Source organism: Orcinus orca, chromosome 3, assembly GCF_937001465.1.
Source record: "Orcinus orca chromosome 3, mOrcOrc1.1, whole genome shotgun sequence".
Lineage (NCBI taxonomy): Eukaryota > Metazoa > Chordata > Mammalia > Artiodactyla > Delphinidae > Orcinus > Orcinus orca.
This window is the reverse complement of record NC_064561.1, coordinates 148,260,890-148,266,913: the sequence shown is the minus strand read 5'-3', so window position 1 is coordinate 148,266,913 and position 6,024 is coordinate 148,260,890. Positions and strand designations below refer to the sequence as shown.

Sequence of the window (6,024 nt, the reverse complement as noted above, 5' to 3'; positions counted from 1 at the left end):
TGCGTGTCCGGAGCCTGTGCTCTGCAACGGGAGAGGCCACCACAGTGAGAGGCCCGCGTACCACAAAAAAAACCCAAAAAAACCAGCCATAGACAAGAAGTGAGCAAATGAGAGGGGCTGTGTTCCAATGAAACTTTATTGACAAAGTCAGAGGCCGGCCAGTGTTGGTTGTGGTTTATTGTCCCCTCTATAGAACATGAAAGTGATAAAATCAAACTTGTGAATGTGTAAATTATGAACCATAATTTGGTGATCAATTTTATAATTGTAAATCAGTTTTCCAGAAAGAAAGAAAATTTAAAAAGTACTTGATTCTGGGGTCACATTATGGAGGAATTAACCACCACTGGGCCAGATTTTGCATCTCTAATTGTTATTAATTGGAAGACCTTCTTTATGATGGAGTGTCACCTGTCTTTAAGGGGAGATTTGTAGTAGAGTGGATTATTTGTCCATTCTTTAGTTTAGTCACATAATTAATTTATAAATCCATACTCTTTGGCATGTAACTTTCTTTGCTTGCCTATAGTTGGTAGAGCAGACTTACTCAGTTTTTTTTTTTTTTTTAATGTCAATCTTTGGTCAGTGGGGTATTAGCAACTGTGACACAAAGAGAAATTTGTAAAGCTGTAGCATAATTGGCCCTGTACTTTAGAACACACACACACGATGAGGACACACTTAGGCTAGCCTTCTGGTTCCATGAGGAGGCTATCAAACATGTGAGGCAGAACCGCCCTACTGAACCTAGCTGCCTTCATAAGCATGAGTGAGTCCAGTTATGACCAGTAGAACCATCGAAACAAGCCCAGCTTAGACAACCTTCAACAACATGCAGCTAAGTGAGAATAAGTGGTTCAGTGTTTCAAGCCAGTTTCATTTCAATAATTTGAATTTTTTTTTTTTGGTGCTTTCCTCTTTATTGATGTGCCTTCTACCTTCCTCCCACAGTTTCAGTCCCTTCCATTTACCCCCCAAAAAGAAGGTAGTGAAACGGGATTGTTGGGGTTCTGAGCCCCTTGGGCAGTTAGAAAGGGAACAGAAAGCAAAACAATCACTGGATGTGACAGAGATTGACAATCAAGAAGTCTAAAGCAGAATGGGAAAGGTGGTAGAGAAAGGGGAAGAAAGGAGAAAGGAAAGGTACTAGAGGACAATCCCCCAGTAATCCTCTTGTTAAGAGGGGTTGGAGGAGAGTCTCAAACATTATGAAGTGCAGGTCCTGAGGAAGAGAGTCGGTGTTTGAGCCTCAAGGAGGAGTAGGTCAAGGAAGGGGGCCCCCTCTCTCTTTGTAGAATGGGACCACCTCACCTTAGGGGCAGCAACTTCACAGGCCGTAGACACTTTCATCACTGTAGGCAATGTACAGAAAGAAGTCTTCTTCATGGTGTTCCTGGTAGGGCTGACCCATAGTGGCACTGGTGGGTGGAATGACATTGTTGACAAAGAAAAACAAGGCATCCTCAGCTCAGAGATGAATTTGCTTCCCGATCAAGAAGTAGAACTGACCAACTGTATGATCAGAAGGCACCAGGTATATCTTTTTGTCCAGGTCTCCTATCCGAACTTTGGGAGCCTTTTCTACTATCACCGGGACCCAGTCCGGGTATTTCTTTCAGATTTTCTAGCCCTCAGAGCCACGCTTCTCTAACGGATACTCCTCTTTATACATGAAGTTCATCCTCCCAGTTCCTGGGCTGGACCGGGCTGGGCTGAGAGAACCCGGGGTGGGGGCTGGGAAGAGAGGGCAGGTGGTGGCGACCTCAATAATTCGAATTTTTTTGTTTGTTTTTCGAAGTGGTCTTTCTCCAGATAGGATTTAATTTTCTTTAGGTAGACGAGTATAAACACATCACCTTGTTCCATGAGAGACTGGGTTTTGGGGCTGTTAAGGCTGATCTATTTCAGGTTTGTTCTTTAATTTTAATTAATTAATTTATTTATTTAAAAAATTTTTTTCACACATACACACTGTATTTTATTTTTACAAGAGATAAACTGACACCAAGCATTGTAAATGGATGACCACAACAATAATTTGAATTTTTCACAAATTTTTATATGATTCTGATATGTTATATATTGGGTCCTCTATTTTTCCTCATTGAGTTTTGGGATGGTTTTTAACACAACATTATTTTGATCAGAATTAACTGATAAAGGGGTAATGTCATATGTATTTCACAGACATAGACAGACAGTCAGACAGACACAGACACTCCAATACAGGTCTACTGGCTTAGAATTTGCCTGAAAATTTTCTTTTATTTCTTTGATATTGTTTTTCCAGTCTCCATTGCTGGTTTCAGAAAATGATGCTAGAGCCATAGGCAAGAACCAAATGAAATGGTATGTGCCAATTTATAATTTAGTAGCCGTAAGAAGCCACTAAAGGATTCTAAGCAAAGGTATCTCATGTTTATATTGTGCTTTAAATTTTTAATATTATCAATCAGATATACGGAAGTGCAATTTTATTTTCCATAAAATAATTATTTTTGATTTTAGCCCCAAATCTGCTAATAGAGAGAAAAATAAAAATAACTTACAAACTCAACCCTGCCAAGCAACCTAGTTTCTTCCACTTTAGAACTTAGTCTCTTCCAGGTTAGCTAGGTAAATCAAAGGCTCTCCACCTACTCTATTTTATCTACTCCCACGTCACCCTTCTTTTTCACCTCTCTTTGGTGGCTATCTGAGCATTTAAAAAAAACTTGTAAGAGTGGGATAAGAGGGGCCTCTGTTCCATGAGCTGCCCTCTCGATTCTTTCTGGTCTCCCTTATTGATGTACCCATTCCCTTCTGTCTGTAGCATCGGCTACTATGGCCCATTGTCATCCCACAGTTTCCAGTCAAAAGGGGACTAAATACTTTCCCAGTACGAACTACGTGTGTCTTCAGATCTCCAGACCACTTATTAGCACTTTAAAATGCAAACAGGAGCTTGTGAACCTATTCCATTTACATTCACACCATGGGGAACTGGAGTCAAAGGTTATCTTGGGTCCATTCTCTCTGATTAAATACACCGCGTGCTGGAGGTGCTCTTTGAGGTGGTGTCTTTCCAAAGTTCAAACATAAAGGGAAATACAAACTTCTGCTTTCAGCTAGGTTTGAAAATTATTAAGAATGCAGAATCTAGGATAATGCTTCTCAAATTTCAATATGCATATGAATCACCAAGCAATCTCTTTAAGATGCAGATTCTTATATAGTAGGTCTGGACTGGAGCCGTCCAAATCTGTATATGAACAAGCTTCCAGGTAATTCCAGCGTTGCCAGTCCATGAACTGCACTGTGAGAAATGGAATCACATTAAGTTCCAGAGCATTTGGAAACTGATTGGAAGGCAGAGTTAATGTCAAGGAAAATCTTTGAGATAGCTTACCATCCTTTAAACTGGCCTTGCCAACTGTTTAGAGTGTTATAACTTTCTTCCCCAGCAATTCCAAAACACTGCAAATTTATGTTTGGTATAACCTTCATCACCATGTATTGAAATTATTTTCTGTCCCCCTCAACTCTCTGAAACAACTCTCTGTGCCTAATTCTTTTGGCACTGCTTTTGCCCGATCCAGTGGAACACCGAATATTCTCAAGAAATGTATGATGAATGGCCTGTGTTCTCAGTTTAGGTGTGCAAAATATGCCAATATCTTTACCAAACCTCTGAGTGTTATAAGTAAAAAAAAATCTACATCAGCTTGTTCCTTTCATTTGTAATGTAGAGGAACAGCCTAGCCAATTGAACTTTCTGGTTGCTGGATTTTAAAACAATATAAAAGAAACATATACATAATATGCAAGACTGAAAAGACTATTGTTATTTCACCATCCTCCTCTCCACTCTCATCCTATACCCCTTGCCTCAGAATATTCATTGGCTAAGTGCTGAAGAGCAAAAACTAAAATATTATCATCTATGATTGAATTTTGTTACAGCACATATTTATGAGAATGTAATTCATCTCAAAAGTCTACATAATTACTGTTTCTCTTAAATAATTTTAAAAAGTATAATATAATGGAAAAATTTGGAATCTACACTGGTCCTAGAAATACAGCCTTTTTCTAAATATAAAATTAATTATTACATTCTAAGCTTTCTGTGCAGCATTCAAACAACCAGTTGGTGAGGTACAAGTCAAATGAGAGAAGAGGAACTGGTCCAACTATCAAAAATGCATTTCTAAGGTAAAATTTGCAACGGAACATGTTTAGATCAGGGTTTTAATCTATCAATCATTATTATCATTAAACTATTATTTTCCAACTTTATATAAGCTCCCTTTGGCTCCCTGAATGCTACAGTTGATTTTAAGCTCTAATCCAAAGTGAAATGTAGCATTCTTTTTGCTTTATGTAGAAACATCAGTGACTTTCAAATTATCCAAGAAAAGACAAATTACCAATAATCAAACTTGTTTGAATAATTTTTAAGTGATTCCAGGCAATATATATTTACTAATGTATAGAACATGGGAAGTTTTAGCTTCAAATTATGAACTTGCAAAAAGTTTGTAAAGGACTGAATATAAAGGGAGAGTTATAGAAAATATTTGGTCACCTTAATTATAGGTTTAAATGCCACAAATGCTATAATAATACTTTTTACTTTTTTTAGTTTATAAGCAACCAAACCACTTTATAAACATTAAGCCAAATATCTCTTTAAAGTAAGACTTCTTTTTTTCTCCCTGAGTATCATTTATAGACTGATAAAAATGAAGTGAAAAATAAATGTTTTCCTGTAGACAGGAAAAGTACCCTCCATGCTAGAGCAGTTCTGAAAATGGTAACCACAATTCCTCCCAATTTTTTGCTTTTTCCTCCCTATAACTGTTAATTATAATAAAGCATATTGAAAAGTTTTTCTTGAATGATAGCTCTGGTCTGCTATTATGTTTTTATTAATATTTTTACTTTATTTCATTTATTATTATGAGGATGAAACAATTTGGGGATTTCTTTTTCCACTACTCAATGTTTTTTTCAGCAACAGATTGTTTTCTCTTATTTGACAATATTCTGAAAACCACCTACTCATTCATGTTTGATGTGGTCAGACCTCTGTGGTGAACTAAAGACCATCATTACTGTTTGTTTAGTGTTTACATTTTGTTTAGCAGGGGTTTCATATTAGTGGCTACTCTGGGAGATGTATCTCAGATAATTATGGCAGAAAAGCAGCAAAGGAAAGGCTGAATGAAGCAACCCTAGGCTGGAATTCTCAATCTTGCCTTCAAGTGAACAAATATGTTTTCATTACATTCCCCTCTTTTTCCACAGTATCTCTTAAATAAAGAACTTTTTCTTTTTACAGTAGACCAAAAACATGTATACATTTAGTCTTTATAGATTTTACTTTTATTGATTTTGCATGTTGTGAAAATAGTTTCACTGAATACTTAATTATTCTTAGATTCTACTTGTTTGCAGCTTCCCTTCGTTTACTTATTTTAAAAAATATTTTATGTAGACAAAGGTGCTGTGGCTATGTCCTCAGATCCTCAGACAGTTCTCCCATTAAAGTTATCTATTCTGTTTGTGACATGATAGCTTAGCAGGACTCAGTAGGCCATTAGGAAAATAAGCAAATTCTTATCTGGAAGTCATTAGCTAGAATCACTCATTCTTTTGCCTGGAAGTTGGTTCTTTTCACATCCTGAAAAAATATTTTGATAGAGAATTAAGTGCTGGTGAAAGGTGAGTATATGGCAGAGGGACTGGAATGGGTAGGAGACTAAAACCACGTTTGTCTGTGTGATCACTGAGGGGCATTAACAAAGACAAGGTCAGTGACCAGCTGCTGGCATTGTCATAGTTCACTGCTTAAGTTCTGACATAGAAATAACAGATTCATAGCCAATCCATTCTACTGCACTGAAGGGTCTTCTAATCCATGTGAGTAATAGATAGCTTTAGGTAACAGAGTTTTAATCCACAGTTCTTGATGATGATCCGTGGAGATTATATAGAACAGCAAATTAAAACTCTTAGCCATTCGGAATCCAGTGGGTCATC

At 37.2% G+C, this 6,024-nt stretch overlaps 1 pseudogene across 1 annotated transcript; it reads right to left on the bottom strand.

Annotated features, from left to right (window-relative positions):
- Positions 1–904: 904 nt before the first annotated feature.
- LOC101280886 (gamma-aminobutyric acid receptor-associated protein-like) lies at positions 905–1,681 on the bottom strand (annotated as a pseudogene). Its single transcript, XR_183464.2, has one exon. The product of XR_183464.2 is annotated as a gamma-aminobutyric acid receptor-associated protein-like (transcript).
- Between the last annotated feature and the right edge of the window lie 4,343 nt (positions 1,682–6,024).